At 45.2% G+C, this 9,996-nt stretch overlaps 1 protein-coding gene across 1 annotated transcript in view; it reads left to right on the top strand.

The window, feature by feature from the left end:
- Positions 1 to 52: 52 nt before the first annotated feature.
- TMEM127 (transmembrane protein 127) overlaps positions 53 to 9,996 on the top strand; it is a 30,359-nt gene continuing 20,415 nt past the window's right edge. Inside the window, exon 1 of the mRNA XM_073622061.1 lies at positions 53 to 198. The gene's annotated coding sequence lies outside the window, so the exon portion shown is untranslated. The remainder of the gene's footprint in view (positions 199 to 9,996) is intronic.

Genomic DNA, 9,996 nt, shown 5'->3' with positions numbered 1-9,996 from the left:
GCCCCTTGACGAGCCTCTGAAAAATGGTCTCTACTCCGGAGACAGCACATAGGACTGAATGTGGGTTTGGAGGTTAGCTCAGCCTTCGCTCTAGTAGCGGGATGCCGGTGTTTGGTGTGGGGCGGTGATGACGCGGGGAGGAGGCGGAAGTCAGCTGTACGGAGATTACAAACGGGGAGAGGAGCTCCGGGGCCCTCGGTGAGTGACACTGGGGGGAAGGGGGCATTAAGAGGAGATCATGGCGGCCTGGTACCTGAGGGTAGATATGGGGTGTTTTCTGTGCTGGGGGAGGGGTATTATAGAGCCACCCGGGATGTGTGCCTGTTTGTACTCCAGTCCTGTCTGCTCTCCATACGATCGGTTAGTGTATGGTTCTATATGGGGACATACCGTGCTGGGGGGTGTCAGCCCTGCCCTATTGCTTTCACCTAGAAGGATAGGAGTGTCCAGTACTTCACCCAGCAGTGCTATTCATAATCCTCACCCAGGATCCTCCACCATGGTGCTGCTGTGTGATCTGTATACAGGAAGAGCTCCTACCTGACTACATCACACATCCTGACTCCATTCTCTATTCATTTCACCATCATCATAATTCATTGTATTTGCGGCAGGGCTTGACAAATTTGCTCTTAATCTAGGAGCCAGTTTTTTAAATCAGCTGCCGATGCCCAGAACTGCATGTCCGGGGCGTCGGGCAATAGGAATTGCTCACACCTGGTGCAAGCAAAAAAAAAAAAGCCGAAAAATGTAAAAAAAAACAAACAACTTTTTTAGTTATAAAATTTTGCGAATAAGTAATTTTTCTCATTCACTGATGAGGTGGCACTGATAGGCTGCAATTCAGGTGGCATTAATGAGCACTAATAGGCGGCACTGATGGGCTGCACCTGTGAGGTGGAACTGATCGGCACTAATAGGCTACACTGATGAGGGGGCACTGATAGGCAGCACTGATGAGGCGGCACTCACCGGCCGTGAGGAAAGGACGACAGATCAAGCCCACAACCCCAGCACCCAGCTGTCAAACTGGGAAGGAGATGTTAGAGGTGGGCAGACAATGATAACAAGCACGGAAAGCCTTCTGCCAAGCTCATGACAGCCCTGCCAACCAGGGGAGGACACCAGTCCACACAAAGGAGTGCGCCCCAGCAGGCCTTAAAGCCACGGCCTCAATTACCGGCCAGCCCAACCTTAGTCTGCGCACCCACGGGCAGGCCACATATGGGGGGGGGAGGGAATAAGGACCGCTGGTGCGGTGTAGCCCAAGTGCCAGGATGCAATTTCCAGTCACCATGGCCACCTGACGCCTGGGCTTTGTCAAGTCCTGATTTGCGGTATTGAGATATAATTGTTGACCTGCAGCTCTAATTGTTTTTAGAGCTCATTCACATGGGTGAAAAAAAAGGTTACATTTAGACGCACGCTGCGTATAGATTTGTGTTCATCTAAATGCAACGCTATAGTAATCGATGAGCCCATACACACAGGTGGGTCTTCATGCATAAATAAGGATGTACATGTGTATCATTGGAATCAAAGAATTGTATGTATCTAAACTCATGTATCTTAAACAGGATCTTATGCTAGACGTGTAAAGACATGTATGTGTATAATTTATTTTTCTGATACTTTATTTTCCAACTTTGTTTAGAGTTATTTATGTGCTTACAAATGCATATACATGTGTCTGTGCGTATGAGTGTAAAGTGCAGATTTTTGGATTCTGTGATAACAGATCTGGATGCAGTACATGTTTACACACCTGTGTGAATGGCTCCATTGAAAACAACGCAGCTGTGTTCAGATCCATTCATTAAATACTGTTATATTACTATTTTAGGACCCCCTACTCAATGTGGGGGGGGGGGGGGTGCTCTTGATTCAAACCTCTCTACTAACTGTCTTTGGATGATTTGTACTTTGTACCCTTATGCATTGTCATAACTATTATAGATTGTTTGTGACATTCTTCCACTTTGTCCCCTTCTATTGTATGGTCTTACTGTTGAACATGCCTTGATGTGGTTTGTTAGATACTTCTTTGTCTAAATAAAAAAAAAAACTATGAGGACATACAGAGCATTAATTATCTAAAGGCCGACCCAACCATCAGATGTAATGTCTTCCTTTACTTATTTCATAATCTATGCGCTGCATTAAAAGCAACCCGTCCTACTGGTTTTAAGTGCATGCCAACACAGCACATTGGTGTCAACTTAAAGTAGAACTTTTGTTTTATTTTTTTATTCAATTTTGGCTAGAATAAGGGAGGGTTATAACGCTTGTGATTTTTTTTTTTTTTTTTTGCTATCTTTCACATTAGGGAGATTTTTCTTTACTTCCTGCCCCATAGCCAATCAGAAAGCAAGACGAAATCCCTCCAAAGTGAAAGAATGCCTGCTTGTCACCAGGGCCACCAGAACTAGTGTCCCCATTGGAAGATTTCCCATCTATTCCTGTTCTGGTGAAAACTTAATAAAAAAAAAATCAACATTTTAGGCTTATAAACATACAATTTAGGCCCCTTTCACACAAGGCGGATTTATTTGACGGACTCCGCTTGCTCAGCAGGGATGGCTTTGTTGATCCCCGCTGAGCTTGTAGATGACAGGTCAGTCTCACTGTTTAGAGACGGGCCTGCCACAGTCCCGCTCTCCTCTATAGGGACATCGGATGAAAACAGACCACTTGTCTGTTTTTCATTCGATCCCACTTGGTTCGATCTGCCAGACGGACAGTAAATAGGACCACCATGCATCTGTATTTGGCAGACAGGATTGGATATCGGCGGATGTCAGCAGACACCTCCGCTCCATAGGGGTGAATGGTCCGATCAGGTCCGTCTGAAAAATGGACAGGCGGACCTGATTGGACAGCCTGCGTGAAAGGGGCCTTAGGAGGGAACTAAAGTCCTTGATTAACAACTGTGAGCAGGCAGGCTCTATCTCTTCTGCAATAAAGTGAACCTACCTGCCTGCTCGCTGTCTTCTTTGGAATGTACACAGCGCATGCACAGGAGTGACATCATCCCACACTGGCCAATGTAGACCGCAGCAGCCCAGCTCCCAGAAGAAGCTAGGTAGAAGTTACCAGCAGCGGCGAGGGACGTCAGACCGCTAAAGGAATGGTTTGAATTAGCTGGGAGTGTCTTAGGCTGGTTATATACTGTTCGAATCTTGGCCAATTCAACAAGAACCCGGCCAAGATTCGAACCGTTGATGGGCAGGCTGAATGTACCAAGTTGATCGATCAACTTGGGTACAACCAGCCTGCTGGATTCGCTCCTGATTATCGCAAGCAGCTGCTATAGCCGCTAGCGATAATCACTGTCTTCTTCCGGCAAGGACGGCGCCATCTGACATTAATACAGCAATCTCCCCCGCTAAGCTGTTGTGTTCTGATAGAACAGTCCACTCAGCGATCTCAGCCATTGGCTGAGAGTTCTGATCGGGAGCCGGTTGGCTGCTAGTTTTCCAGCATGCTCATCCAACAGAAGCTGGCTAAACTTCTTTTTTTTTTTTTTTTTGCTTTTCTTCTAGAGTTTCCTGGACATTTCGCAGCCAGCCCGTTCCTCTGTGGTTCATCCTTGTGTTTATTATTTAGTCAGGACTCCTCCCTGTCGGTCAAAGTGCACATCGCAAAACATTCTGTTCTTTACCTGATTGACAAAAGCAGTCTTTTCTTTTTCTGGGAATTTAATAAGCAGTGATTTGCAATGTACAGACTGGAAGTCAGAATGATACCTATATTTAGGTTAGCTGTATGTAAGGGAATGTTAATTGCTAATTGAAGTGGAAGTAAAGGGGAGAGGAGAACTTCCTAGGTTCACCTACTGTAAGGGATGGAAGTATTTGATCCCCTGCTGATTTTGTACGTTTGCCCACTGACAAGGAAATTCAGTCTATAATTTTAATAGCGAGAGACAGAATAACAACAAAAATATACAGAAAAACGCATTTCAAAAAAGTTATAAATTGATTTGCATTTTAATTAGTGAAATAAGTATTTGATCCCCTATCAAATCAACAAGATTTCTGGCTCCCAAGTGTCTTCTATACAGGTAACAAGCTGAGATTAAGAGCACTCTCTTAGGGCTCTTTTACATGGGTGGTCTGCTCGACGCACTCCGCTTTTCTCAGTGGAGGATCGATCCGTTGATCTCTGCTGAGCAGGCGGAGGACAGGTCCGTCTCCGCTCTCTGTGCGGAGACGGACCTGTCAGAGCCCCACTCTCCTCTATGGGGAGATCGGATGAAAATGGACTACCTGTCCGTTTTTATCCGATCCTCCAGACGGATGGAAAATAGAGTCTCCATCTGTCTGGTTTTCATGGACAGGATTGGATAGCAGCGGGTGTCGGCGCACAATTCACAGCTGACGTCCGCCGCTCCATAGAGGTGAATGGAGCACCTGATCAGGTCTGCCTGAAAACTTACAGGTGGACCTGATCTTAAAGCCCATGTGGAATGGGCCTTAAAGGGAGTGCTCCTTATCTCAGCTTGTTACCTATATAAAAAACATCTGTCTACAGAAGCCATTAGTCAGATTCCAATCTCTCCACCATGGCCAAGACCAAAGAGCTTTCCAAGGATGTCAGGGACAAGATTGTAGACCTACACGAGGCTGGAATGGGCTACAAGACCATCGCCAAGCAGCTTTGTGAGAGGGTGACAACAGTTGGTGTGATAACAGCCAATCTCCCTCAGTCTGGGCCTCCATATAGGCTCTCACTTCGTGGAGTTTCAATGGTCATGGGAACGGTGAGGAATCAGCCCAGAAATACACGGGAGAATCTTGTCAATGATCTCAAGGCAGCTGAGACCTTAGTCACCAAGAAAACAATTGGTAACACACTACGCTGTGAAGGACTGAAATCCTGCAGCGCCCGCAAGGTTCCCCTGCTCAAGAAAGCACATGTACGGGCCTGTCTGAAGTTTGCTAATGAACATCTGAACGATTTAGAAAAGACCTGGGTGAAAGTGTTGTAGTCGGATGAGACCAAAATCAAGCTCTTTTGCATTAACTCAACTTGCCATGTTTGGAGGAGGAGGAGGAATGCTGCCTATGACTCCAAGAACAGCAACCCCACCATCAAACATGGAGGTGGAAACATTATGCTTTGGGGGTGTTTTTATGCTAAGGGGACAGGACAACTTCACCACATCAAAGGGACGATGGACAAGGCCATTTGCCATCAAATCTTTGGTGACCACCTCCTTCCTGGGGCATTGAAAATGGGTCGTGGATGGGTAATGCAGCATGACAATGACCCAAAACACACAGCCAAGGCAACAAAGGAGTGGCTAAAGAAGAAGCACATTAAGGTTCTGGAGTGGCCTAGCCAGTCTCCAGAGCTTAATCCCATAGAAAATATGTGGAGGGAGCTGAAGGTTCGAGTTACCAAACGTCAGCCTCGAAACCCTAATGACTTGAAGAGGATCTGCAAAGAGGAGTGGGGCAAAATCCCTCCTGAGATGTGTGCAAACCTGGTGGCCAACTACAAGAAACGTCTGACCTCTGTGATTGCCAACAAGGGTTTTGCCACCAAGTACTAAGTCATGTTTTGCGAAGGGATCAAATACTTATTTCACTCATTAAAATACAAATCAATTTATAACTTTTCTGAAATGCATTTCTCTGGATATTTTGTTGTTCTGTCTCTCACTTTTAAAATAAACCTACCAATTAAAATTATAGACTGATCGTTTCTTGGGCCAGTAGGCAAAGGGAGCAGGGGATTAAATAATTTTTTCCCTCACTCAGTTCCTTCCCCCCCAAAAAAAGTTCAATTTTTTATTTTCATTTTCCACCCTTTTGTGTGAAGCTCCGCTTTAAGTAACAAAATTTTGACTTGAAGTAGTAAACCCTCAGCATTCTGGTTCATTACATTGAGCACAATAGAATAAAAATTCCCCAGTAAACTATTTGTTAAAATTCTTAACCGTCACACTTGCAGTTTACAACTTTGAACACTGTTGGCTCCTGCTCTCTCTATGTTACTTCCTTGACCTTCTAGTCTTCACTGGAAAGAGTTAACAGTATACAGTGCAGTCTCCAGCCAGTCTGTTAGCATGGAGAAGGGAGGAGCGGGACGGTGCCTTACCATCCTAGGCTACAGGGCTGTGTGTTTCTATTGTAGCACACAGTGTAGGGAGATAGTTTTAGTCCCTGCTTGCAAGGGTGACTCCAGAGTCTGAGAAGAGAAAGGAGCCACCCTGAAACAGGAAACCTGGGACAATGGTCATGGCACCAGCTGAAGTGGGAACATAAGCAAGGATTAGAACATGGAGAAGCTGCATCTGCAGCGATTACATCCGCTGCTAAAATTGCTTTAAAAAAGGGTTTAAACTTTGACAGCAAAAATTGTTTACATACAAGAGGCGTGTTTATTCTTAATTGAATCTTGGTGTGCTTTGTGTGTGTATTCCAGATCTGTGCAGTAATCCAGTGTGAAACTTTACCTCTGTGCAGGAGCTTCCTGTAATAAAGACCAGTCACTGCCGCTTTCTCCTTGTACAGGGTGACTGGTCTTGTCTCCGCCCCTCCTGTAGTTTTCTGCAGGGAGCCTGTAGTGGGTGGGGCCTGTTGGACTCCTCCTACAACTCTGGTGATAAGGTCACTGCTACTTTAGGTTATATCTGGGTTTGTAAAGTCATGTGGTGCATAAAAGTGGATTCATATCCATTATTATTAAGAAATTAATTTCAATTAAAGTTTTTGTGAGTTTTCATTTTTTTTATTGTTCTGTTAGAAAACCGGTAAGAAGTTTAGGGAAAATCTTTATAATTCAGAAGTATATGCAGTAGGTGTTTTGATGATTGGATGTTCTCTATACATTCACAGTTATATAGACACACCAGTATTTTATCCTGATGATATGAGCTATTTTTGTTCATGTCGGTTTTTCTGGTTAGATGTCATACGTCATGCCGGCATTTTCATATGGAATAACTGCACGGTGAAAATACTGGTCTGGTGACTCCGGCAGATATAATTAAATTGCACAATTTCACTCACCGCCACTTAGGAACAAGAAATGTTTTCCAGCATCATTTTTTGATCAAATAATTCGTTTACATCCATAGATACAAAAATTCCAGAATGACACTGAAGTTACTAGTATACGGCATCTTGAAATTTATGATACATTTCTTTATCAAAGAAAACTTGTCAAGATGGAGGCTGACATGCTAGTTGATTGGTTGTTATGCTGACCTAAGTCATCTGGAGCAAGTATGCAGTTCTGGGAAATCGGAGAAAAGTTAGGAGTCCTCATGTGCATACTTGTTCCGGTCAGAGATATGAAATATCAAAACAAGAGGGTGATCAAATGATGGCCAGGCAACTAGCATGTGCAGAAGGAGAGGCCAGCAACTGCAGCATTTATACTCTCTTGAAAGGTTTCCTTTGGAGCCGGTTTACACCACAGAAACGCAGTCTTGATGCGTTCCAGATACATTTCTGCATGCGCGTTTTTGCTGCGTTCTGGTGTGTTTTTGATGCATTTTCAATGCTTTTTTCCCCTTCCTTTTTATTTTTTTCCCTATGTTTCCTGTGATATTTTTTATTTTTTTTTCTGTTTTGCTGTAATGCATTTTTGATGGTTTGGTCTATTTTTTTTAATGCATTTTGCCGCATTCCAGTACAATTCAACATATATAATGTTTGGGGGTTCTGAGTAATTTTCTAGCAAAAAAATTATGATTTTTACATGTAGGAGAGGAATGCCAGAATTGTCTTGGGCTGGAAGTGGTTAAGGAGAAAAAAACGTACCTTACTCCTCACTCCAGCAGGGTCCCCCCACAGCTCCTCTGTAAGTGGCTACTGGCTGTGGTCATGCTCCAGCCTACAAAATGTACAGCACAGTGTTAGATCTCATTCACATGGGGCATATCGATGCATACTCCATGTGAGGGTGCCGTGTTTAACCTTATGGGGATGCACAGGTGTCCCGTGCATCCCCGTGGCGACAGTCCCATTCATGTCCACTGGTTTTGATGAAGGCCTAAGGCCGAAATGCGTCAGCATTTTTGAATGATGTTATTGCTGTAATGCTTAAATAAATATTTTCTATGGAGAAGCTGTTGAGTTGCCGGCCTGTACTTTCTATGGATATTTCATGTCCATTGGGACGCAGCGGCTGCTTCCAATATGAAATCCATATGGGTGTGAATGCGTGTCCCCAAACTCACACTATCTGTGCAGCTGCTGCACCCCAATTGGCATTAGTGGCACTACCTGCATGGAGATACATGAAACACCTGAGCATACCCGTGGGGGTGAACAAGGCCCTCAAACCCATCCCCCCCCCCCGGTCCTGTTGTACTGTAGTCCCGCGATCCTGCTCTGTCAGGACTTGGAACGCCGTTTCACCGGTCTGGGGATTTTAAATCCTCCTGGATTTCTCTCATTGCAACTCTGACAGGATGGAATCGATGGATTTTGCTTGGTCAGCACCAAACAGACTGAAAGGTATGGAAAGGAGATTAAACCATGGCGATTTGAAATCCCTGGATTGGGGAAACGGCGTTCTGGTACCTGACTGGGCAGGATCACGGGTCTATAGTACAATGGGACCAGGGGGGATGGGGAGGGGGTGCAGTGTAAGGTCACTTTACAGATTTTCTGTAAAGGTGAACTTACACTTTAATGTCCCTGTATTGTATGTGATGATGTCTAGGTTGAGAGTGGGGTATAAGGGAAGTGATGCAGCTTGTTCTCAAATCCTCTGGACATAACCAGCAATAACTCTTGCACTTAGAGCTGCACGATTCTGGGAAAAATGCTTTTTTTGCTTAGAATAAAGATCACAAATCTCTCACGATTCTCGTGGCCTAACATCATCTTTCACAAAATACAAAAAAACTGGGCTATCTTTACCGTTTAGTTTGTTTTTTTTTCCCAAAAAAATTGCATTTGAAAGACCGCTGCGCAAATACAGTGTGACATAAAATATTGCAACAACCATTATTTTATTCTCCAGGGTCTCTGCTAAATAAAAATCTAATGTATGGGGGTTCTAAGTAATTTTCTAGCAAAAAATAATGATTTTAAATTGAAACAAGTGTCAGAAAAAGGTTTAGTCTTTAAAGCGGCGTTCCACCCATTTAAAAGTCAGCAGCTACAAAAAAGTGTAGCTGCTGACTTTTAATATTCAGGGACTCGCCTTTCCCACGGTCCAGTGATGTGGGCGCAAGAAGCCTCTCTCCTCTCCCCCTCTTCTCCATGGTGCCGGCATTCTAACTGTGGACGCCTGGCTGTGGCTTCACGGTTGGGCAATCTTCTGGGACCTGTGACGTGTCCCAGAAGATTACAAGGAGGGGGAGAGGTGAACTTCTTTCTGGCGCCAGGGGAGGAAGTGGGAGCTGGGTGCCTGTAAAAACTGGGTACCCGCTCCCCCCCCCCAAAAAAATGACATGCCAAATGTGGCATGTCAGGGGGTCGCCAGCACTTAAAGTGTAAGTTCCATTTTTGGGTGGAACTCCGCTTTAAGTGGTTAACCACTTCCCTACCCGCGTATAGGCATATGACGTCCACAGATGGGATCTCCCATCCTGGGTGGACGTCATATGATGGCCTCGGATTCCCAGCCTCCTAGGGGGCGCGCGCCCGTCGCGTTGCTCGGGACCCGGTGCGTGTGCCCGGCGGCTGCGATGTCCGCCGGGCACCCGCGATTGCCCGTTAACCGGGCCGGACCGTGGATCTGTGTGTGTAAACACACAGATCCACAGCCTGTCAGCTCAGAGGAGAGCGATCTGTGTTCCCAGAACAGTGGAACACTGATCGGTCTCCTCCCCTTGTGCCCCTCCTCCCCCTACAGTTAGAAGCATTCCCTAGGAAACACATTTAACCCCTCCCCTCCCCCTAGTGGTTAACCCCTTCACTGCCTGTCACATTTACACAGTAATCAATGCAATTTTATAGCATTGATCGCTGTATAAATGTGAATGGTCCCAAAAATGTGTCAAAAGTGTCCGATGTGTCCGCCATAATG

This window comes from Aquarana catesbeiana, linkage group LG03 (genome assembly GCF_042186555.1).
Source record: "Aquarana catesbeiana isolate 2022-GZ linkage group LG03, ASM4218655v1, whole genome shotgun sequence".
Lineage (NCBI taxonomy): Eukaryota > Metazoa > Chordata > Amphibia > Anura > Ranidae > Aquarana > Aquarana catesbeiana.
This window is presented reverse-complemented; position numbering and strand designations above follow the sequence as displayed.